We start from the raw sequence: 25,767 nt of genomic DNA, 5'->3' as shown, positions 1-25,767 counted from the left end.
AAGATTATTAGATAATTACTGAAAATTTACAAAAGTACTAACCAGGCCCAAACCTGCTTAGATTCCGAGATCAGACGAGATCGGGCATAACCAGGTTGGTATGGCCATAAGCAAATGAGGCTGCAAAGAGTGGGCTATTTTAAGATCAGCCACTATAATCGGCAGTGCATTATACAAGTAGGGAAGGAAACCCAAAAGCTTACAGCACCTGGTATTCCCAGGCGGTCTCCCATCCAAGTACTAACCAGGCCCAAACCTGCTTAGCTTCCGAAATCAGACAAGATTGGGCATAGCCAGGTTGGTATGGCCATAAGCGAAGGAGGCTGCAAAGAGAGGGCTATTTAAAGATCAGCCACTATAATCGCCATTGCATTATATAAGTAGGGAAGGAACTATTTGACTCTTTTTTTCTTTTTCAAGATTAGTAGACAATTAGTGAAAAATTCCAAAAGTACTAACCAGGCCCAAACCTGCTTAGATTCTGAGATTGGGCATTGACTCTTTTTTTATTTTATTTTATTTTTGCAAAATTATTAGAAAATTAGTAAAAAATTCCAAAAGTACTAACCAGGCCAAAACCTGCTTAGATTCTGAGATCGGGCATTGACTCTTTTTTTTTTTTTTTTTTTTGCAAGATTATGGGACAATTAGTGAAAATTTCCAAAAGTACTAACCAGGCCCAAACCTGCTTAGATTCTGAGATTAGGCATTGACTCTTTTTTATTTTATTTTATTTTTGCAAAATTATTAGATAATTACAGAAAAATTACAAAAGTACTAACCTGGCCCAAACCTGCTTAGAGTCTGAGATTAGACATTGACTCTTTTTTTTTTCTTCTTTTGCAAGATTATTAGACAATTAGTGAAAATTTCCAAAACTACGAAACAGGCCCAAACCTACTCAGATTCTGAGATCAGCATTGACTCTTTTTTTATTTTATTTTTATTTTTGCAAAATTATCAGATAATTACTGAAAAATTCCAAAAGTACTAACCTGGCCGAAACCTGCTTAGATTCTGAGATTGGGCATTAACTCTTTTTTTTTTTTTTGCAAGATTATTAGACAATTAGTGAAAATTTCCAAAACTACTAACCAGGCCCTAACCTGCTTAGATTCTGAGATAGGCATTGACTCTTTTTTTCTTTTCTTTTATTTTTGCTAAATTATTAGATAATTACTGAAAATTCCAAAAGTACTAACCTGGCCCAAACCTGCTCAGATTCTGAGATCAGACATGACTCTTTTTTTTTTTTTTTGCAAGATTATTAGACAATTAGTGAAAATGTCCAAAAGTACTAAACAGGCTCAAACCTGCCCAGATTCTGAGATCGGCATTGACTCTTTTTTTATTTTATTTTTGCAAAATTATTAGATAATTACTGAAAAATTCAAAAAGTACTAACCTGGCCCAAACCTGCTTAGATTCTGAGATTGGGCATTGACTCTTTTTTTTTTTTTTGCAAGACTATTAGACAATTAGTGAAAATTTCCGAAAGTACTAACCAGGCCCAATCCTGCTTAGATTCTGAGATCGGCATTGACTCTTTTTTTATTTTATTTTATTTTTGCAAAATTATTAGATAATTACTGAAAAATTCCAAAAGTACTAACCTGGCCGAAACCTGCTTAGATTCTGAGATTGGGCATTGACTCTTTTTTTTTTTTTGCAAGATTATTAGGCAATTAGTGAAAATTTCCAAAAGTACTAACCAGGCCCAATCCTGCTTAGATTCTGAGATCAGACGAGATCGGGCATAGCCAGGTTGCTATGGCCATAAGCAAAGGAGGCTGCAAAGAGTGGGCTATTTAAAGATCAGCCACTATAATCGGCAGTGCATTATACAAGTAGGGAAGGAAACCCAAAAGCTTACAGCACCTGGTATTCCCAGGCGGTCTCCCATCCAAGTACTAACCAGGCCCAAACCTGCTTAACTTCCAAAATCAGACGAGATTGGGCATAGCCAGGTTGGTATGGCCGTAAGCGAAGGAGGCTGCAAAGAGAGGGCTATTTAAAGATCAGCCACTATAATCGCCATTGCATCATACAAGTAGGGAAGGAACTCTTTGACTCTTTTTTTCTTTTGCAAGATTATTAGGCAATTAGTAAAAAATTCCAAAAGTACTACCCAGGCCCAAACCTGCCCAGATTCTGAGATCGGCATTGACTCTTTTTTTATTTTATTTTTGCAAAATTATTAGATAATTACTGAAAATTCCAAAAGTACTAACCTGGCCCAAACCTGCTTAGATTCTGAGATAGGCATTGACTCTTTTTTTCTTTTCTTTTATTTTTGCTAAATTATTAGATAATTACTGAAAATTCCAAAAGTACTAACCTGGCCCAAACCTGCTTAGATTCTGAGATTAGGCATTGACTCTTTTTTTTTTTTTTTTGCAAAATTATTAGATAATTACTGAAAAATTCAAAAAGTACTAACCTGGCCCAAACCTGCTTAGATTCTGAGATTGGGCATTGACTCTTTTTTTTTTTTTTTGCAAGACTATTAGACAATTAGTGAAAATTTCCGAAAGTACTAACCAGGCCCAATCCTGCTTAGATTCTGAGATCGGCATTGACTCTTTTTTTATTTTATTTTATTTTTGCAAAATTATTAGATAATTACTGAAAAATTCCAAAAGTACTAACCTGGCCGAAACCTGCTTAGATTCTGAGATTGGGCATTGACTCTTTTTTTTTTTTTGTAAGATTATTAGGCAATTAGTGAAAATTTCCAAAAGTACTAACCAGGCCCAATCCTGCTTAGATTCTGAGATCAGACGAGATCGGGCATAGCCAGGTTGCTATGGCCATAAGCAAAGGAGGCTGCAAAGAGTGGGCTATTTAAAGATCAGCCACTATAATCGGCAGTGCATTATACAAGTAGGGAAGGAAACCCAAAAGCTTACAGCACCTGGTATTCCCAGGCGGTCTCCCATCCAAGTACTAACCAGGCCCAAACCTGCTTAACTTCCAAAATCAGACGAGATTGGGCATAGCCAGGTTGGTATGGCTGTAAGCGAAGGAGGCTGCAAAGAGAGGGCTATTTAAAGATCAGCCACTATAATCGCCATTGCATCATACAAGTAGGGAAGGAACTCTTTGACTCTTTTTTTCTTTTGCAAGATTATTAGGCAATTAGTGAAAAATTCCAAAAGTACTAACCAGGCCCAAACCTGCTTAGATTCTGAGATATGGCATTGACTTTTTTTTAATTTATTTTTTATTTTTTGCAAGATTATTAGACAATTAGTGAAAATTTCCAAAACTATGAAACAGGCCCTAACCTGCTTAGATTCTGAGATCGGCATTGACTCTTTTTTTATTTTATTTTATTTTTGCTAAATTATTAGATAATTACTGAAAAATTCCAAATGTACTAACCTGGCCCAAACCTGCTTAGATTCTGAGATTAGGCATTGACTCTTTTTATTTTGTTTATTTTTTTGCAAGATTATTAGACAATTAGTGAAAATTTCCAAAAGTACTAAACAGGCTCAAACCTGCTCAGATTCTGAGATTGGGCATTGACTCTTTTTTTATTTTATATTATTTTTGCAAAATTATTAGATAATTAAAGAAAAATTCCAAAAGTACTAACCAGGCCCAAACCTGCTTAGATTCTGAGATCGGGCATTGATTCTTTTTTATTTTATTTTATTTTTGCAAAATTATTAGATAATTAAAGAAAAATTCCAAAAGTACTAACCTGGCCGAAACCTGCTTAGATTCTGTGATTGGGCATTGACTCTTTTTTTTTTTTTGCAAGATTATTAGGCAATTAGTGAAAATTTCCAAAAGTACTAACCAGGCCCAAACCTGCTTAGATTCCGAGATCAGACGAGATCGGGCATAGCCAGGTTTTATGGCCATAAGCAAAGGAGGCTAAAAGAGTGGGCTATTTAAAGATCAGCCACTATAATCGGCAGTGCATTATACAAATAGGGAAGGAAACCCAAAAGCTTACAGCACCTGGTATTCCCAGGCGGTCTCCCATCCAAGTACTAACCAGGCCCAAACCTGCTTAGCTTCCGAAATCAGACGAGATTGGGCATAGCCAGGTTGGTACGGCCGTAAGCGAAGGAAGCTGCAAAGAGAGGGCTATTTAAAGATCAGCCACTATAATCGCCATTGCATTATATAAGTAGGGAAGGAACTCTTTGACTCTTTTTTTCTTTTTCAAGATTTATTAGACAATTAGTGAAAAATTCCAAAAGTACTAACCAGGCCCAAACCTGCTTAGATTCTGAGATCGGGCATTGACTCTTTTTTTATTTATTTTTTGCAAGATTATTAGTCAATTAGTGAAAATTTCCAAAACTACGAAACAGGCCCAAACCTGCTCAGATTCTGAGATCAGCATTGGCTCTTTTTTTATTTTATTTTTGCAAAATTATCAGATAATTACTGAAAAATTCCAATAGTACGAACCTGGCCGAAACCTGCTTAGATTCTGAGATTGGGCATTGACTTTCTTTTTTTTTTTTTGCAAGACTATTAGACAATTAGTGAAAATTTCCAAAAGTACTAAACAGACCCAAACCTGCTCAGATTCTGAGATTGGGCATTGACTCTTTTTTTATTTTATTTTATTTTTGCAAAATTATTAGATAATTACAGAAAAATTCCAAAAGTACTAACCAGGCCCAAACCTGCTTAGATTCTGAGATCGGGCATTGATTCTTTTTTATTTTATTTTATTTTTGCAAAATTATTAGATAATTACTGAAAAATTCCAAAAGTACTAACCTGGCCCAGACCTGATTAGATTCTGAGATTGGGCATTGACTCTTTTTTTTTTTTTGCAAGATTATTAGACAATTAGTGAAAATTTCCAAAAGTACTGAACAGTCTCAAACCTGCTCAGATTCTGAGATCGGCATTGACTCTTTTTTCATTTTATTTTATTTTTGCAAAATTATTAGATAATTACTGAAAAATTCCAATAGTACTAACCTGGCCCAAACCTGCTTAGATTCTGAGATTGGGCATTGACTCTTTTTTTTTCTTTTGCAAGATTATTAGACAATTAGTGAAAATTTCCAAAACTACGAAACAGGCCCTAACCTGCTTAGATTCTGAGATCGGCATTGACTCTTTTTTTATTTTATTTTATTTTTGCTAAATTATTAGATAATTACTGAAAAATTCCAAAAGTACTAACCTGGCCCAAACCTGCTTAGATTCTGAGATTAGGCATTGACTCTTTTTATTTTTTTTATTTTTTTTGCAAGATTATTAGACAATTAGTGAACATTTCCAAAAGTACTAAACAGGCCCAAACCTGCTCAGATTCTGAGATCGGCATTGACTCTTTTTTTATTTTATTTTATTTTTGCAATATTATTAGATAATTACTGAAAAATTCCAAAAGTACTAACCTGGCCGAAACCTGCTTAGATTCTGAGATTGGGCATTGACTCTTTTTTTTTTTTTGCAAGATCATTAGGCAATTAGAGAAAATTTCCAAAAGTACTAACCAGACCCAAACCTGCTTAGATTCTGAGATCGGGCATTGATTCTTTTTTATTTTATTTTATTTTTGCAAAATTATTAGATAATTACTGAAAAATTCCAAAAGTACTAACCTGGCCCAAACCTGATTAGATTCTGAGATTGGGCATTGACTCTTTTTTTTTTTTTTTTTTTTTGCAAGATTATTAGACAATTAGTGAAAATTTCCAAAAGTACTAAACAGGCCCAAACCTGCTCAGATTCTGAGATCGGCATTGACTCTTTTTTTATTTTATTTTTGCAAAATTATTAGATAATTACTGAAAAATTCCAAAAGTACTAACCTGGCCCAAACCTGCTTAGATTCTGAGATTGGGCATTGACTCTTTTTTTTTTTTTTGCAAGATTATTAGACAATTAGTGAAAATTTCCAAAAGTACTAACCTGGCCCAAACCTGCTTAGATTCCGAGATCAGACAAGATCGGGCATAGCCAGGTTGGTATGGCCATAAGCAAAGGAGGCTGCCAAGAGTGGGCTTTTTAAAGATCAGCAACTATAATCGGCAGTGCATTATATAAGTAGGGAAGGAACTCTTTGACTCTTTTTTTTTTTTTCAAGATTATTAGACAATTAGTGAAAAATTCCAAAATTTCTAACCAGGCCCAAACCTGCTTAGATTCTGAGATCGGGCATTGACTCTTTTTTTATTTATTTTTTGCAAGATTATTAGTCAATTAGTGAAAATTTCCAAAACTACGAAACAGGCCCAAACCTGCTCAGATTCTGAGATCAGCATTGGCTCTTTTTTATTTTATTTTTATTTTTGCAAAATTATCAGATAATTACTGAAAAATTCCAATAGTACGAACCTGGCCGAAACCTGCTTAGGTTCTGAGATTGGGCATTGACTTTTTTTTTTTTTTGCAAGACTATTAGACAATTAGTGAAAATTTCCAAAAGTACTAACCAGACCCAAACCTGCCCAGATTCTGAGATTGGGCATTGACTGTTTTTTTATTTTATTTTATTTTTGCAAAATTATTAGATAATTACAGAAAAATTCCAAAAGTACTAACCAGGCCCAAACCTGCATAGATTCTGAGATCGGGCATTGATTCTTTTTTATTTTATTTTATTTTTGCAAAATTATTAGATAATTACTGAAAAATTCCAAAAGTACTAACCTGGCCCAGACCTGATTAGATTCTGAGATTGGGCATTGACTCTTTTTTTTTTTTTTGCAAGATTATTAGACAATTAGTGAAAATTTCCAAAACTACGAAACAGGCCCTAACCTGCTTAGATTCTGAGATCGGCATTGACTCTTTTTTTATTTTATTTTATTTTTGCTAAATTATTAGATAATTACTGAAAAATTCCAAAAGTGCTAACCTGGCCCAAACCTGCTTAGATTCTGAGATTAGGCATTGACTCTTTTCATTTATTTATTTTTTTTTGCAAGATTATTAGACAATTAGTGAAAATTTCCAAAAGTACTAAACAGGCCCAAACCTGCTCAGATTCTGAGATCGGCATTGACTCTTTTTTTTATTTTATTTTATTTTTGCAATATTATTAGATAATTAGTGAAAATTTCCAGAAGTACTAACCTGGCCGAAACCTGCTTAGATTCTGAGATTGGGCATTGACTCTTTTTTTTTTTTTGCAAGATCATTAGGCAATTAGAGAAAATTTCCAAAAGTACTAACCAGGCCCAAACCTGCTTAGATTCCGAGATCAGACGAGATCGGGCATAGCCAGGTTGGTATGGCCATAAGCAAAGGAGGCTGCAAAGAGTGGGCTATTTAAAGATCAGCCACTATAATCGGCAGTGCATTATACAAGTAGGGAAGGAAACCCAAAAGCTTACAGCACCTGGTATTCCCAGGCGGTCTCCCATCCAAGTACTAACCAGGGCCAAACGTGCTTAGCTTCCGAAATCAGACAAGATTGGGCATAGCCAGGTTGGTATGGCCGTAAGCGAAGGAGGCTGCAAAGAGAGGGCTATTTAAAGATCAGCCACTATAATCGCCATTGCATTATATAAGTAGGGAAGGAACTCTTTGACTCTTTTTTTCTTTTTCAAGATTAGTAGACAATTAGTGAAAAATTCCAAAAGTACTAACCAGACCCAAACCTGCTTAGATTCTGAGATCGGGCATTGACTCTTTTTTTTTTTTTTTGCAAGATTATTAGATAATTAAAGAAAATTTCCAAAAGTACTAACCAGGCCCAAACCTGCTTAGATTCTGAGATCGGGCATTGATTCTTTTTTATTTTATTTTATTTTTGCAAAAATATTAGATAATTACTGAAAAATTCCAAAAGTACTAACCTGGCCAAAACCTGCTTAGATTCTGAGATTGGGCATTGACTCTTTTTTTTTTTTTTTGCAAGATTATTAGACAATTAGTGAAAATTTCCAAAAGTACTAACCTGGCCCAAACCTGCTTAGATTCTGAGATTGGGCATTGACTCTTTTTTTTTTTTTTTGCAAGATTATTAGACAATTAGTGAAAATTTCCAAAAGTACTAACCTGGCCCAAACCTGCTTAGATTCTGAGATTAGGCATTGACTCTTTTTATTTATTTTTTTGCAAGATTATTAGACCATTAGTGAAAATTTCCAAAAGTACTAACCAGGCCCAAACCTGCTTAGCTTCCGAAATCAGACGAGATTGGGCATAGCCAGGTTGGTACGGCCGTAAGCGAAGGAGGCTGCAAAGAGAGGGCTATTTAAAGATCAGCCACTATAATCGCCATTGCATTATATAAGTAGGGAAGGAACTCTGACTCTTTTTTTCTTTTTCAAGATTATTAGACAATTAGTGAAAAATTCCAAAAGTACTAACCAGGCCCAAACCTGCTTAGATTCTGAGATCGGGCATTGACTCTTTTTTTATATATTTTTTGCAAGATTATTAGTCAATTCGTGAAAATTTCCAAAACTACGAAACAGGCCCAAACCTGCTCAGATTCTGAGATCAGCATTGGCTCTTTTTTTATTTTATTTTTATTTTTGCAAAATTATCAGATAATTACTGAAAAATTCCAATAGTACGAACCTGGCCGAAACCTGCTTAGATTCTGAGATTGGGCATTGACTTTTTTTTTTTTTTTTGTAAGACTATTAGACAATTAGTGAAAATTTCCAAAAGTACTAAACAGACCCAAACCTGCTCAGATTCTGAGATCGGGCATTGATTCTTTTTTATTTTATTTTATTTTTGCAAAATTATTAGATAATTACTGAAAAATTCCAAAGGTACTAACCTGGCCCAAACCTGCTTAGATTCTGAGATTAGGCATTGACTCTTTTTATTTTATTTTATTTTTTGCAAGATTATTAGATAATTAGTGAAAATTTCCAAAAGTACTAAACAGGCCCAAACCTGCTCAGATTCTGAGATTGAGCATTGACTCTTTTTTTTTTTTTTGCAAGATCATTAGGCAATTAGAGAAAATTTTCAAAAGTACTAACCAGGCCCAAACCTGCTTAGATTCCGAGATCAGACGAGATCGGGCATAGCCAGGTTGGTATGGCCATAAGCAAAAGAGGCTGCAAAGAGTGGGCTATTTAAAGATCAGCCACTATAATCGGCAGTGCATTATACAAGTAGGGAAGGAAGCCCAAAAGCTTACAGCACCTGGTATTCCCAGGCGGTCTCCCATCCAAGTACTAACCAGGCCCAAACCTGCTTAGCTTCCGAAATCAGACAAGATTGGGCATAGCTAGGTTGGTATGGCCATAAGCGAAGGAGGCTGCAAAGAGAGGGCTATTTAAAGATCAGCCACTATAATCGCCATTGCATTATATAAGTAGGGAAGGAACTCTTTGACTCTTTTTTTTCTTTTTCAAGATTAGTAGACAATTAGTGAAAAACTCCAAAAGTACTAACCAGACCCAAACCTGCTTAGATTCTGAGACCGGGCATTGACTCTTTTTTTTTTTGCAAGATTATTAGACAATTAGTGAAAATTTCCAAAAGTACTAAACAGGCCCAAACCTGCTCAGATTCTGAGATTGGGCATTGACTCTTTTTTTATTTTATTTTATTTTTGCAAAATTATTAGATAATTAAAGAAAATTTCCAAAAGTACTAACCAGGCCCAAACCTGCTTAGCTTCTGAGATCGGGCATTGATTCTTTTTTATTTTATTTTAGCAAAATTATTAGATAATTACTGAAAAATTCCAATAGTACTAACCTGGCCCAAACCTGCTCAGATTCTGAGATCAGACATGACTCTTTTTTTATTTTTATTTTATTTTTGCAAAATTATCAGATAATTACTGAAAAATTCCAAAAGTACTAACCTGGCCGAAACCTGCTTAGATTCTGAGATTGGGCATTGACTTTTTGCAAGACTATTAGACAATTAGTGAAAATTTCCAAAAGTACTAACCAGGCCCAATCCTGCTTATATTCTGAGATCGGCATTGACTTTTTTTTTTTATTATTTTATTTTTGCAAAATTATTAGATAATTACTGAAAAATTCCAAAAGTACTAACCTGGCCGAAACCTGCTTAGATTCTGAGATTGGGCATTGACTCTTTTTTTTTTGCAAGATTATTAGGCAATTAGTGAAAATTTACAAAAGTACTAACCATGCCCAGACCTGCTTCGATTCCGAGATCAGACGAGATCGGCCATAGCCAGGTTGGTATGGCCATAAGCAAAGGAGGCTGCCAAGAGTGCGCTTTTTAAAGATCAGCCACTATAATCGGCAGTGCATTATACAAGTAGGGAAGGAAACCCAAAAGCTTACAGCACTTGGTATTCCCAGGCGGTCTCCCGTCCAAGTACTAACCAGGCCCAAACCTGGTTAGCTTCCGACATCAGACGAGATTGGGCATAGCCAGGTTGGTATGGCCATAAGCGAAGGAGGCTGCAAAGAGAGGGCTATTTAAAGATGCTGGATCAGCACCTAGAAAGGACCTCAACATCCCTGAAAGACAGTGGAGACCAGGACAACTAGAGCCCCAGATACAGATCCCCTGTAAAGACCTTGTCTCAGAGGAGCACCAGGACAAGACCACAGGAAACAGATGATTCTTCTGCACAATCTGACTTTGCTGCAGCCTGGAATTGAACTACTGGTTTCGTCTGGTCAGAGGAGAACTGGCCCCCCAACTGAGCCTGGTTTCTCCCAAGGTTTTTTTCTCCATTCTGTCACCGATGGAGTTTCGGTTCCTTGCCGCTGTCGCCTCTGGCTTGCTTAGTTGGGGACACTTCATCTACAGCGATATCGTTGACTTGATTGCAAATAAATGCACTATTGACACTATTTAACTGAACAGAGATGACATCACTGAATCCAATGATGAACTGCCTTTAACTATCATTTTTGCATTATTGACACTGTTTTCCTAATGAATGTTGTTCAGTTGCTTTGACGCAATGTATTTTGTTTAAAGCGCTATATAAATAAAGGTGACATTGACATTGACATTAAAGATCAGCCACTATAATCGCCATTGCATTATATAAGTAGGGAAGGAACTCTTTGACTTTTTTTTTCTTTTTCAAGATTATTAGACAATTAGTGAAAAATTCCAAAAGTACTAACCAGGCCCAAACCTGCTTAGATTCTGAGATCGGGCATTGACTCTTTTTTTATTTTTTATTTTTTTTGCAAGATTATTAGACAATTACTGAAAATTTCCAAAAGTACTAAACAGGCCCAAACCTGCTCAGATTCTGAGATTGGGCATTGACTCTTTTTTTATTTTATTTTATTTTTGCTAAATTATTAGATAATAACTGAAAAAATCCAAAAGTACTAACCTGGCCCAAACCTGCTTAGAGTCTGAGATTGGGCATTGACTCTTTTTCTTTTTTTTCTTTTTGCAAGATTATTAGACAATTAGTGAAAATTTCCAAAAGTACTAACCTGGCCCAAACCTGCTTAGATTCTGAGATTGGGCATTGACTCTTTTTCTTTTTTTTCTTTTTGCAAGATTATTAGACAATTAGTGAAAATTTCCAAAAGTACTAAACAGACCCAAACCTGCTCAGATTCTGAGATCGGGCATTGATTCTTTTTTATTTTATTTTATTTTTGCTAAATTATTAGATAATTACTGAAAAATTCCAAAAGTACTAACCTGGCCCAAACCTGCTTAGATTCTGAGATTAGGCATCGACTCTTTTTATTATTATTATTTTTTTTGCAAGATTATTAGACAATTATTGAAAATTTCCAAAAGTACTAACCAGGCCCAAACCTGCTCAGATTCTGAGATCGGCATTGACTCTTTTTTTTTTTTTTTGCAAGATTATTAGATAATTAAAGAAAATTTCCAAAAGTACTAACCAGGCCCAAACCTGCTTAGCTTCTGAGATCGGGCATTGATTCTTTTTTATTTTATTTTATTTTTGCAAAATTATTAGATAATTACTGAAAAATTCCAATAGTACTAACCTGGCCCAAACCTGCTCAGATTCTGAGATCAGACATGACTCTTTTTTTATTTTTATTTTATTTTTGCAAAATTATCAGATAATTACTGAAAAATTCCAAAAGTACTAACCTGGCCGAAACCTGCTTAGATTCTGAGATTGGGCATTGACTTTTTGCAAGACTATTAGACAATTAGTGAAAATTTCCAAAAGTACTAACCAGGCCCAATCCTGCTTATATTCTGAGATCGGCATTGACTTTTTTTTTTTTATTATTTTATTTTTGCAAAATTATTAGATAATTACTGAAAAATTCCAAAAGTACTAACCTGGCCGAAACCTGCTTAGATTCTGAGATTGGGCATTGACTCTTTTTTTTTTGCAAGATTATTAGGCAATTAGTGAAAATTTACAAAAGTACTAACCATGCCCAGACCTGCTTCGATTCCGAGATCAGACGAGATCGGCCATAGCCAGGTTGGTATGGCCATAAGCAAAGGAGGCTGCCAAGAGTGCGCTTTTTAAAGATCAGCCACTATAATCGGCAGTGCATTATACAAGTAGGGAAGGAAACCCAAAAGCTTACAGCACTTGGTATTCCCAGGCGGTCTCCCGTCCAAGTACTAACCAGGCCCAAACCTGGTTAGCTTCCGACATCAGACGAGATTGGGCATAGCCAGGTTGGTATGGCCATAAGCGAAGGAGGCTGCAAAGAGAGGGCTATTTAAAGATGCTGGATCAGCACCTAGAAAGGACCTCAACATCCCTGAAAGACAGTGGAGACCAGGACAACTAGAGCCCCAGATACAGATCCCCTGTAAAGACCTTGTCTCAGAGGAGCACCAGGACAAGACCACAGGAAACAGATGATTCTTCTGCACAATCTGACTTTGCTGCAGCCTGGAATTGAACTACTGGTTTCGTCTGGTCAGAGGAGAACTGGCCCCCCAACTGAGCCTGGTTTCTCCCAAGGTTTTTTTCTCCATTCTGTCACCGATGGAGTTTCGGTTCCTTGCCGCTGTCGCCTCTGGCTTGCTTAGTTGGGGACACTTCATCTACAGCGATATCGTTGACTTGATTGCAAATAAATGCACTATTGACACTATTTAACTGAACAGAGATGACATCACTGAATCCAATGATGAACTGCCTTTAACTATCATTTTTGCATTATTGACACTGTTTTCCTAATGAATGTTGTTCAGTTGCTTTGACGCAATGTATTTTGTTTAAAGCGCTATATAAATAAAGGTGACATTGACATTGACATTAAAGATCAGCCACTATAATCGCCATTGCATTATATAAGTAGGGAAGGAACTCTTTGACTTTTTTTTTCTTTTTCAAGATTATTAGACAATTAGTGAAAAATTCCAAAAGTACTAACCAGGCCCAAACCTGCTTAGATTCTGAGATCGGGCATTGACTCTTTTTTTATTTTTTATTTTTTTTGCAAGATTATTAGACAATTACTGAAAATTTCCAAAAGTACTAAACAGGCCCAAACCTGCTCAGATTCTGAGATTGGGCATTGACTCTTTTTTTATTTTATTTTATTTTTGCTAAATTATTAGATAATAACTGAAAAAATCCAAAAGTACTAACCTGGCCCAAACCTGCTTAGAGTCTGAGATTGGGCATTGACTCTTTTTCTTTTTTTTCTTTTTGCAAGATTATTAGACAATTAGTGAAAATTTCCAAAAGTACTAACCTGGCCCAAACCTGCTTAGATTCTGAGATTGGGCATTGACTCTTTTTCTTTTTTTTCTTTTTGCAAGATTATTAGACAATTAGTGAAAATTTCCAAAAGTACTAAACAGACCCAAACCTGCTCAGATTCTGAGATCGGGCATTGATTCTTTTTTATTTTATTTTATTTTTGCTAAATTATTAGATAATTACTGAAAAATTCCAAAAGTACTAACCTGGCCCAAACCTGCTTAGATTCTGAGATTAGGCATCGACTCTTTTTATTATTATTTTTTTTTTTGCAAGATTATTAGACAATTATTGAAAATTTCCAAAAGTACTAACCAGGCCCAAACCTGCTCAGATTCCAACCTGTCCTCCAACCAATACGCTCGTATAGGTCGTTTGTCCAAATCCCTGAAATACGACCCATCAGAGCGTATACTACAATTGCGCCCCTATCGGCAAAAGGTTGTTTTCATATTAATGTTTTGTACTCTTTTATTTGCACTCTGATTTGCGTTTCGTGTAGCTCAGTTGGTAGATTATTGGGTTATACCTTGATATGTTATCATGCTATCATGGGTTCGATCCCAGGGAACGGACGTGCACGAAAGTGTATATGCTCAATAAATCATAATTTAGCATGATTTCTGTGAGGGTTAGGTTTAGGGGTGGGGTTAGGTGTGGTCATTCGAACGAATAAGCCACTTAGTAAAATATGTAGGAAATACTGTGAGATCGGTGTAAAAAGCCCACGCATTTCATTTAAATAAACGTGCGTTTTGATTGGTAATGACGTTATACGTCATTTCATGACGACAGACGCAACGCTATACTGTTATTATTTTTAGGCCCGCTAGAGGGCGCTTAACTTTAAAACGTAAATATAGGTCGTAAAAGGTGCTTGCACAAACGACCTATATGGTCGTTTTTGGTTGGAGGACAGGCTCTCAGATTCTGAGATCGGCATTGACTCTTTTTTCATTTTATTTTATTTTTGCAAAATTATTAGATAATTACTGAAAAATTCCAATAGTACTAACCTGGCCCAAACCTGCTTAGATTCTGAGATTGGGCATTGACTCTTTTTTTTTTTTTTTGCAAGATTATTAGACGATTAGTGAAAATTTCCAAAACTACGAAACAGGCCCTAACCTGCTTAGATTCTGAGATCGGCATTGACTCTTTTTTTCTTTTATTTTATTTTTGCTAAATTATTAGATAATTACTGAAAAATTCCAAAAGTACTAACCTGGCCCAAACCTGCTTAGATTCTGAGATTAGGCATTGACTCTTTTTATTTATTTACTTTTTTGCAAGATTATTAGACAATTAGTGAAAATTTCCAAAAGTACTAAACAGGCCCAAACCTGCTCAGATTCTGAGATCGGCATTGACTCTTTTTTAATTTTATTTTATTTTTGCAAAATTATTAGATAATTACTGAAAAATTCCAAAAGTACTAACCTGGCCCAAACCTGCTTAGATTCTGAGATCGGCATTGACTCTTTTTTAATTTTATTTTTGCAAAATTATTAGATAATTACTGAAAAATTCCAAAAGTACTAACCTGGCCCAAACCTGCTTAGATTCTGAGATTGGGCATTGACTCTTTTTTTTTTTTTTTTGCAAGACTATTAGACAATTAGTGAAAATTTCCGAAAGTACTAACCAGGCCCAATCCTGCTTAGATTCTGAGATCGGCATTGACTCTTTTTTTATTTTATTTTATTTTTGCAAAATTATTAGATAATTACTGTAAAATTCCAAAAGTACTAACCTGGCCGAAACCTGCTTAGATTCTGAGATTGGGCATTGACTCTTTTTCTTTTTTTTCTTTTTGCAAGATTATTAGACAATTAGTGAACATTTCCAAAAGTACTAAAAAGACCCAAACCTGCTCAGATTCTGAGATTGTGCATTGACTCTTTTTTTTATTTTATTTTATTTTTGCAAAATTATTATATAATTACAGAAAAATTCCAAAAGTACTAACCAGGCCCAAACCTGCTTAGATTCTGAGATCGGGCATTGATTCTTTTTTATTTTATTTTATTTTTGCAAAATTATTAGATAATTACAGAAAAATTCCAAAAAGTACTAACCAGGCCAAAACCTGCTTAGATTCTGAGATCGGGCATTGATTCCTTTTTATTTTATTTTATTTTTGCTAAATTATTAGATAATTACTGAAAAATTCCAAAAGTACTAACCTGGCCCAAACCTGCTTAGATTCTGAAATTAGGCATCGACTCTTTTTTTTTTTTTTTTTTTTTTTTGCAAGATTATTAGACAATTATTGAAAAATTCCAAAAGTACTAACCTGGCCCAAACCTGCTTAGATTCTGAGATTAGGCATTGACTCTTTTTTTTTTTGCAAAATTACTAGATAATTACTGAAAAATTCCAAAAGTACTAACCTGGCCCAAACCTGCTTAGATTCTGAGATCGGGCATTGACTCATTTTTTTTTTTTTTGCAAGATTATTAGTCAATTAGTGAAAATTTCCAAAACTACGAAACAGGCCCAAACCTGCTCAGATTCTGAGATCAGCATTGACTCTTTTTTTATTTTATTTTTATTTTTGCAAAATTATCAGATAATTACTGAAAAATTCCAAAAGTACTAACCTGGCCAAAACCTGCTTAGATTAAAGTACTAAACAGGCTCAAACCTGCTCAGATTCTGAGATCGGCATTGACTCTTTTTTCATTTTATTTTATTTTATTTTTGCAAAATTATTAGATAATTACTGAAAAATTCCAATAGTACTAACCTGGCCGAAACATGCTAAGATTCTGAGATTGGGCATTGACTCCTTTTTTTCTTTTTGCTAAATTATTAGATAACTACTGAAAAAATCCAAAAGTACTAACCTGGCCCAAACCTGCTTAGATTCTGAGATCGGCATTGACTCTTTTTTTCTTTTCTTTTCTTTTTGCTAAATTATTAGATAACTACTGAAAAATTCCAAAAGTACTAACCTGGCCCAAACCTGCTTAGATTCTGAGATTAGGCATTGACTCTTTTTTTTTTTTTTTGCAAGATTATTAGACAATTAGTGAAGTTTCCAAAAGTACTAAACAGGCCCAAACCTGCTTAGATTCTGAGATTGGCATTGACTCTATTTTTATTTTATTTTTGCAAAATTACTAGATAATTACTGAAAAATTCCAAAAGTACTAACCTGGCCCAAACCTGCTTAGAGTCTGAGATTGGGCATTGACTTTCTTTTTTTTTTCTTTTCTTTTTGCTAAATTATTAGATAACTACTGAAAAATTCCAAAAGTACTAACCTGCCCCAAACCTGCTTAGATTCTGAGATTAGGCATTGACTCTTTTTTTTTTTTTTTGCAAGATTATTAGACAATTAGTGAAGTTTCCAAAAGTACTAAACAGGCCCAAACCTGCTTAGATTCTGAGATTGGCATTGACTCTATTTTTATTTTATTTTTGCAAAATTACTAGATAATTACTGAAAAATTCCAAAAGTACTAACCTGGCCCAAACCTGCTTAGATTCTGAGATTGGGCATTGACTCATTTTTTTTTTTTTGCAAGATTATTAGTCAATTAGTGAAAATTTCCAAAACTACGAAACAGGCCCAAACCTGCTCAGATTCTGAGATCAGCATTGACTCTTTTTTTATTTTATTTTTATTTTTGCAAAATTATCAGATAATTACTGAAAAATTCCAAAAGTACTAACCTGGCCGAAACCTGCTTAGATTAAAGTACTAAACAGGCTCAAGCCTGCTCAGATTCTGAGATCGGCATTGACTCTTTTTTCATTTTATTTTATTTTATTTTTGCAAAATTATTAGATAATTACTGAAAAATTCCAATAGTACTAACCTGGCCGAAACATGCTAAGATTCTGAGATTGGGCATTGAATCCTTTTTTTTTTTGCAAGATTATTAGACAATTATTGAAAAATTCCAAAAGTACTAACCAGGCCCAAACCTGCTTAGATTCTGAGATCGGCATTGATTCTTTTTTATTTTATTTTATTTTTGCAAAATTATTAGATAATTACTGAAAAATTCCAAAAGTACTAACCTGGCCCAAACCTGCTTAGATTCTGAGATTAGGCATTGACTCTTTTTTTTTTTGCAAAATTATAAGATAATTACTGAAAAATTCCAAAAGTACTAACCTGGCCCAAACCTGCTTAGATTCTGAGATCGGGCATTGACTCATTTTTTTTTTTTTGCAAGATTATTAGTCAATTAGTGAAAATTTCCAAAACTACGAAACAGGCCCAAACCTGCTCAGATTCTGAGATCAGCATTGACTCTTTTTTTATTTTATTTTTATTTTTGCAAAATTATCAGATAATTACTGAAAAATTCCAAAAGTACTAACCTGGCCGAAACCTGCTTAGATTAAAGTACTAAACAGGCTCAAACCTGCTCAGATTCTGAGATCGGCATTGACTCTTTTTTCATTTTATTTTATTTTATTTTTGCAAAATTATTAGATAATTACTGAAAAATTCCAATAGTACTAACCTGGCCGAAACATGCTAAGATTCTGAGATTGGGCATTGACTCCTTTTTTTCTTTTTGCTAAATTATTAGATAACTACTGAAAAAATCCAAAAGTACTAACCTGGCCCAAACCTGCTTAGATTCTGAGATCGGCATTGACTCTTTTTTTCTTTTCTTTTCTTTTTGCTAAATTATTAGATAACTACTGAAAAATTCCAAAAGTACTAACCTGGCCCAAACCTGCTTAGATTCTGAGATTAGGCATTGACTCTTTTTTTTTTTTTTTGCAAGAATTTTAGACAATTAGTGAAGTTTCCAAAAGTACTAAACAGGCCCAAACCTGCTTAGATTCTGAGATTGGCATTGACTCTATTTTTATTTTATTTTTGCAAAATTACTAGATAATTACTGAAAAATTCCAAAAGTACTAACCTGGCCCAAACCTGCTTAGATTCTGAGATTGGGCATTGACTTTCTTTTTTTTTTCTTTTCTTTTTGCTAAATTATTAGATAACTACTGAAAAATTCCAAAAGTACTAACCTGCCCCAAACCTGCTTAGATTCTGAGATTAGGCATTGACTCTTTTTTTTTTTTTTTGCAAGATTATTAGACAATTAGTGAAGTTTCCAAAAGTACTAAACAGGCCCAAACCTGCTTAGATTCTGAGATTGGCATTGACTCTATTGTTATTTTATTTTTGCAAAATTACTAGATAATTACTGAAAAATTCCAAAAGTACTAACCTGGCCCAAACCTGCTTAGATTCTGAGATTGGGCATTGACTCATTTTTTTTTTTTTGCAAGATTATTAGTCAATTAGTGAAAATTTCCAAAACTACGAAACAGGCCCAAACCTGCTCAGATTCTGAGATCAGCATTGACTCTTTTTTTATTTTATTTTTATTTTTGCAAAATTATCAGATAATTACTGAAAAATTCCAAAAGTACTAACCTGGCCGAAACCTGCTTAGATTAAAGTACTAAACAGGCTCAAACCTGCTCAGATTCTGAGATCGGCATTGACTCTTTTTTCATTTTATTTTATTTTATTTTTGCAAAATTATTAGATAATTACTGAAAAATTCCAATAGTACTAACCTGGCCGAAACATGCTAAGATTCTGAGATTGGGCATTGAATCCTTTTTTTTTTGCAAGATTATTAGACAATTAGTGAAAATTTCCAAAACTACTAACCTGGCCCAATCCTGCTTAGATTCTGAGATCGGCATTGACTTTTTTTTTTTTTTTTTGCAAAAATATTAGATAATTACTGAAAAATTCCAAAAGTACTAACCTGGCCGAAACCTGCTTAGATTCTGAGATTGGGCATTGACTCTTTTTTTTTGCAAGATTATTAGGCAATTAGTGAAAATTTACAAAAGTACTAACCATGCCCAGACCTGCTTAGATTCCGAGATCAGACGAGATCGGGCTTAGCCAGGTTGGTATGGCCATAAGCAAAGGAGGCTGCCAAGAGTGGGCTTTTTAAAGATCAGCCACTATAATCGGCAGTGCATTATACAAGTAGGGAAGGAAACCCAAAAGCTTACAGCACCTGGTATTCCCAGGCGGTCTCCCGTCCAAGTACTAACCAGGCCCAAACCTGCTTAGCTTCCGACATCAGACGAGATTGGGCATAGCCAGGTTGGTATGGCCATAAGCGAAGGAGGCTGCAAAGAGAGGGCTATTTAAAGATGCTGGATCAGCACCTAGAAAGGACCTCTACATCCCTGAAAGACAGTGGAGACCAGGACAACTAGAGCCCCAGATACAGATCCCCTGTAAAGACCTTGTCTCAGAGGAGCACCAGGACAAGACCACAGGAAACAGATGATTCTTCTGCACAATCTGACTTTGCTGCAGCCTGGAATTGAACTACTGGTTTCGTCTGGTCAGAGGAGAACTGGCCCCCCAACTGAGCCTGGTTTCTCCCAAGGTTTTTTTCTCCATTCTGTCACCGATGGAGTTTCGGTTCCTTGCCGCTGTCGCCTCTGGCTTGCTTAGTTGGGGACACTTCATCTACAGCGATATCGTTGACTTGATTGCAAATAAATGCACAGACACTATTTAACTGAACAGAGATGACATCACTGAATCCAATGATGAACTGCCTTTAACTATCATTTTTGCATTATTGACACTGTTTTCCTAATGAATGTTGTTCAGTTGCTTTGACGCAATGTATTTTGTTTAAAGCGCTATATAAATAAAGGTGACATTGACATTGACATTAAAGATCAGCCACTATAATCGCCATTGCATTATATAAGTAGGGAAGGAACTCTTTGACTTTTTTTTTCTTTTTCAAGATTATTAGACAATTAGTGAAAAATTCCAAAAGTACTAACCAGGCCCAAACCTGCTCAGATTCTGAGATTGGGCATTGACTCTTTTTTTTATTTTATTTTATTTTTGCTAAATTATTAGATAATTACTGAAAAAATCCAAAAGTACTAACCTGGCCAAAACCTGCTTAGAGTCTGAGATTAGACATTGACTCTTTTTTTTTCTTCTTTTGCAAGATTATTAGACAATTAGTGAAAATTTCCAAAAGTTCTAAACAGACCCAAACCTGCTTAGATTCTGAGATCGGGCATTGATTCTTTTTTATTTTATTTTATTTTTGCTAAATTATTAGATAATTACTGAAAAATTCCAAAAGTACTAACCTGGCCCAAACCTGATTAGATTCTGAGATTGGGCATTGACTCTTTTTTTTTTTTTTTGCAAGATTATTAGACAATTAGTGAAAATTTCCAAAAGTACTAACCTGGCCCAAACCTGCTTAGATTCTGAGATTGGGCATTGACTCTTTTTCTTTTTTTTCTTTTTGCAAGATTATTAGACAATTAGTGAAAATTTCCAAAAGTACTAACCAGGCCCAAACCTGCTTAGATTCTGAGATCGGGCATTGATTCTTTTTTATTTTATTTTATTTTTGCTAAATTATTAGATAATTACTGAAAAATTCCAAAAGTACTAACCAGGCCCAAACCTGCTTAGATTCTGAGATCGGGCATTGATTCTTTTTTATTTTATTTTATTTTTGCAAAATTATTAGATAATTACAGAAAAATTCCAAAAGTACTAACCAGGCCAAAACCTGCTTAGATTCTGAGATCGGGCATTGATTCTTTTTTATTTTATTTTATTTTTGCAAAATTATTAGATAATTACTGAAAAATTCCAATAGTACTAACCTGGCCCAAACCTGCTTAGATTCTGAGATTGGGCATTGACTCTTTTTATTTTTTGCAAGATTATTAGACAATTAGTGAAAATTTCCAAAACTACTAACCAGGCCCTAACCTGCTTAGATTCTGAGATCGACATTGACTCTTTTTTTCTTTTCTTTTATTTTTGCTAAATTATTAGATAACTACTGAAAAATTCCAATAGTACTAACCTGGCCCAAACCTGCTTAGATTCTGAGATTAGGCATTGACTCTTTTTTTTTTTTTTGCAAGATTATTAGACAATTAGTGAAGTTTCCAAAACTACTAACCAGGCCCAAACCTGCTTAGATTCTGAGATTGGCATTGACTCTATTTTTATTTTATTTTATTTTTGCAAATTTACTAGATAATTACTGAAAAATTCCAAAAGTACTAACCTGGCCCAAACCTGCTTAGATTCTGAGATTGGGCATTGACTCTTTTTTTTTTTTTTTGCAAGATTATTAGTCAATTAGTGAAAATTTCCAAAACAACGAAACAGGCCCAAACCTGCTCAGATTCTGAGATCAGCATTGACTCTTTTTTTATTTTATTTTTATTTTTGCAAAATTATCAGATAATTACTGAAAAATTGCAAAAGTACTAACCTGGCCGAAACCTGCTTAGATTAAAGTACTAAACAGGCTCAAACCTGCTCAGATTCTGAGATCGGCATTGACTCTTTTTTCATTTTATTTTATTTTTGCAAAATTATTAGATAATTACTGAAAAATTCCAATAGTACTAACCTGGCCGAAACCTGCTTAGATTCTGTGATTGGGCATTGACTCCTTTTTTTTTTTGCAAGATTATTAGACAATTAGTGAACATTTCAAAAACTACTAACTTGGCCCAATCCTGCTTAGATTCTGAGATCGGCATTGACTTTTTTTTTGCAAAATTATTAGATAATTACTGAAAAATTCCAAAAGTATTAACCTGGCCGAAACCTGCTTAGATTCTGAGATTGGGCATTGACTTCTTTTTTTTTTTTGCAAGATTATTAGGAAATTAGTGAAAATTTACAAAAGTACTAACCAGGCCCAAACCTTCTTAGATTCCGAGATCAGACGAGATCGGGCATAGCCAGGTTGGTATGGCCATAAGCAAAGGAGGCTGCCAAGAGTGGGCTTTTTAAAGATCAGCCACTATAATCGGCAGTGCATTATACAAGTAGGGAAGGAAACCCAAAAGCTTACAGCACCTGGGGCCTCATTTATAAAGCGTGCGTACGCACAAAACGGGGCTGGAAACGTACGTACGCCAGTTCCCACGCAAAGGTTGTGATCTATAAAAAACAAACTTGACGGGAGAATGTGCGCACCTTTAAGCAAACTTTGAGCCGTGCGTACGCACATTCTGGAGACAAAGGGAATTGGCGACACCGATGGTGAGGTCGTGAACTGAAGTTAGATTGTAGAAAATAAATGTGAGAAGAACGATTATAAGAATGAATGACATTTAATTTTCACTCCATTTCATACGTTATATCCACATTATCATGAAGATTAAATCCAACAGTGTTATTTGTGCCGATTGTTTTAGGCTATATACATCTAGTAAAATCCAAACGTAATTCAAAATGTATTAAAAGTAAAATAAAATAATAATCAGCGCTGCCTTACAGTCACATTGTCCACAACGGGAGCACAGGAGGACATGGCGCGATACATGTGATAGCCTACAGAATAGCATGAAATACCCTTTTATTAGAGAACTGCAGAACACAGTGTAAAAAGGAAATATTTTCCTTAATGTACATAGCCTATATCATAAAATGTCAAAGTCTGCAAATACAGTCATGAAGCACAATCGCTACTCATCATCGGTCCTAACTATTACGGTGTTCATTACAAAACCGTCAAGAAGCATGTGTTCACTATAACATTTTCGTCTTAAATTTTCGCCCACAAATTAATTAAGTGATTTTGTCAAGGTGTTAACGATCAGTCTATTTGCTAGAAACATATAAATTCTCCGGTGACCCGGGTATGTAATGCTTCATGATGGCACTCCTGGCACTGTTGGAGGATTACGCTAATGGCAGAATAAGGAGAGAACGAGTTTTCAGGGACCATGATGATTTCCTGGCCCATGATGATGACTGGCTAATAAGCCGATTTAGATTCCCTAGAGCTGTGCTCTTGGATCTATGTGCTGAATTGGGTCCAGTATTAGAGAGGGCAACACGCCGGAACCATGCCATCCCAGTCCAAATACAAGTCCTCACCACTCTGGGGTTCTTGGCAACCGGCTGTTTCCAGCGGGAATTGGCAGACAGGTAAATTAATAATATAAAAAAACTATAAGTAATCCTCAAATTTGTCTCTAAGACCTTTTTGTATATGAAATAATTCTATTGGAATCTATCATCTCACCCTATAGGTCTGGTATATCACAGCCGTCCCTGAGTGCCATAATATCTGTCGTTTTAAATGGTATACTTAATATGGTTAGTCGATACATCAGGTTCCCCTACACTGTGCGAGAACAGGCCGAAATTAAAACGCAATTTGCAGCAATGTCTGGTTTCCCAAATGTAATCGGCGCAATTGACTGCACTCATGTTGCTATAAGGGCACCATCTGAAAATGAATTTGCTAATGTTAATAGAAAGCATGTGCATTCTATTAATGTGCAAATCATATGTGACTCCAACATGACCCTCACAAACATTGTGGCACGCTGGCCTGGTTCAACACATGATTCCTTTATCTTGACACATAGCAGTGTAGGGAACAGACTAAATGCAGGCGCAGTACGTGATGGCTGGCTTCTTGGTGAGTTTAACAATATTAAAAAGTAGAAACTGTAACAATTTTGTTTTTAATATAATTATAACCTGCAGGCGACAGTGGCTACCCCCTGAGACGCTGGCTCCTCACCCCATTTTTAAACCCGCAGAGCGCAGAGGAAACTCATTATAACGAGGTCCACTCTCGTGCCCGCGCAGTTGTGGAGCGTGCCATCGGCATCCTGAAATGCAGATGGCGTGCTCTGGATGCCTCGGGTGGCAGACTTTTATACCATCCAGCAAAAGTGTGCAAGATTGTCAGGGCGTGTGGTGTTTTGCACAATATAGCACTGAGAAACGGTATTCCTCTCCCTCCTGATCTCCCTCTACCCCAGCATTACGACCCCGAGCCACAGCCCCCTGGCCGACAAGAGGGATATCAACGAGGTGCAAGAATCCGTGAGGATGTCATGCGGCGTTTGTAAAGAAAGACAAAACTCAAGGTTCATGTTTTAACTGCATCTTTTAATGATTGTGCAATTTCTTGCATCACTTCTCTCATCTGCCGTAGCTCATCTGCAACCCTGTTGACAGCGTTTATTGTCTCTCGCTGTAACTGCAGGACTGCGTCAGTGAGTACCCGACCACTTTTGGACGTGCCAGACGCAGAAGGGGCACTGCTTTGAGCCGGACGCTGTGCATCTGCATCTGAGAACCCCTCACCCTGAACCTCCTGTTCATTTACAGCTTCAGACTCCGGAAGGACTGGAGGACAAACAATTGGCAACATTTATCCATTTATCACCCCACACACTCAAATGTACAGCGTTAATGATTAAAAATCGGTTTAACCTTGCTCCTCTGTGGTTTCAGTCACGTCAGTGTCTCCCTCCTTTTCCGACACAATACCACTCACGCTGACCTCCCCAATTATAGCCGCGATTTTGCTGTCCACTGATGTGAGATCAGCTGTACATGGGCCCCCACCAGTTGCAGCCACGCTCTGGCGGTGGGAGGACAGTTTTCTCTTTGCCTCCACCTTGAATGAATGAGAATCTTTATTTCACATATTTTGCATACTGTAAGCACATGTAAATAAAACTTTTTGAAAATCAATATTGCTATTTATATAGGTATATAGCCTAATAAAACACAAATGTAATATGTTGGTAAAAAAAAAATTTGTATACCTTCAGGTCGGACCATTTTTTCTTTAATTCTGCAACTGTCCGTTCTGTCCCACTGACACAATTGACGGCAGAAGCAATACTTTGCCACTCGCACTGCTTCTTTTTATTAGTGACCCCACTGCTGTGGCCACCAAATAACACAGTTTTCCGAGCCTCCACCTCCCCTACAAGTGTTTCAATCTCAGTATCTGAGAAATTACGTTTTTTTCCTCTTTTCTCACCTGTCGCCATTATTAAAATTAGGCTAACAGAAATGCACGTTTTCACTTTCTTGGATTAATTAATTGGCGGGTCGCATGCCAGTTTTCCAGGTATATATGGGATTCCACTCTCATTTACATGCTGATCAGCAATCATGAGGTGATTTGCATTGACTATTTATGGTTAAAAATGGGCGTGTACAGGGCGGGATATGAGGCTGGTTCACGTACGCACATCTGCGGGTGATCTGTGATTTATAAAGGGAACATTGCTTACAGGTGTGCGTACGCACGGTTTTATAAATCGGAATATTTTTTGGCGTACGCCATTTTTGGCTTTTGGGCGCACGTAAACTTTTAGTAAAGATCCTACGCATAGTTTTA

General features: G+C 35.7%; 5 non-coding genes and 4 pseudogenes across 5 annotated transcripts; all 9 read right to left on the bottom strand.

The window, feature by feature from the left end:
• Positions 1 to 196: 196 nt before the first annotated feature.
• Positions 197 to 315, bottom strand: LOC132129896 (5S ribosomal RNA). Its single transcript, XR_009428650.1, has one exon. It is a non-coding gene; the product is annotated as a 5S ribosomal RNA (ribosomal RNA).
• A 1,551-nt stretch (positions 316 to 1,866) lies between these two features.
• LOC132129812 (5S ribosomal RNA) lies at positions 1,867 to 1,985 on the bottom strand. Its single transcript, XR_009428586.1, has one exon. It is a non-coding gene; the product is annotated as a 5S ribosomal RNA (ribosomal RNA).
• A 917-nt stretch (positions 1,986 to 2,902) lies between these two features.
• LOC132129815 (5S ribosomal RNA) lies at positions 2,903 to 3,021 on the bottom strand. Its single transcript, XR_009428589.1, has one exon. It is a non-coding gene; the product is annotated as a 5S ribosomal RNA (ribosomal RNA).
• A 939-nt stretch (positions 3,022 to 3,960) lies between these two features.
• On the bottom strand, positions 3,961 to 4,079 carry LOC132129891 (5S ribosomal RNA). The gene has a single exon (XR_009428646.1). It is a non-coding gene; the product is annotated as a 5S ribosomal RNA (ribosomal RNA).
• Positions 4,080 to 7,318: 3,239 nt separating this feature from the next.
• LOC132129912 (5S ribosomal RNA) lies at positions 7,319 to 7,437 on the bottom strand (annotated as a pseudogene).
• Positions 7,438 to 9,090: 1,653 nt separating this feature from the next.
• Positions 9,091 to 9,209, bottom strand: LOC132129907 (5S ribosomal RNA; annotated as a pseudogene).
• Positions 9,210 to 10,219: 1,010 nt separating this feature from the next.
• Positions 10,220 to 10,338, bottom strand: LOC132129801 (5S ribosomal RNA; annotated as a pseudogene).
• A 2,101-nt stretch (positions 10,339 to 12,439) lies between these two features.
• LOC132129800 (5S ribosomal RNA) lies at positions 12,440 to 12,558 on the bottom strand (annotated as a pseudogene).
• Positions 12,559 to 19,587: 7,029 nt separating this feature from the next.
• Positions 19,588 to 19,706, bottom strand: LOC132129899 (5S ribosomal RNA). The gene has a single exon (XR_009428653.1). It is a non-coding gene; the product is annotated as a 5S ribosomal RNA (ribosomal RNA).
• Between the last annotated feature and the right edge of the window lie 6,061 nt (positions 19,707 to 25,767).

This window comes from Carassius carassius, chromosome 46 (genome assembly GCF_963082965.1).
Source record: "Carassius carassius chromosome 46, fCarCar2.1, whole genome shotgun sequence".
Classification (NCBI taxonomy): Eukaryota; Metazoa; Chordata; class Actinopteri; order Cypriniformes; family Cyprinidae; genus Carassius; species Carassius carassius.
The sequence above is the reverse complement of the archived record's forward strand: the minus strand, read 5'-3'. Positions and strand labels throughout refer to the sequence as shown.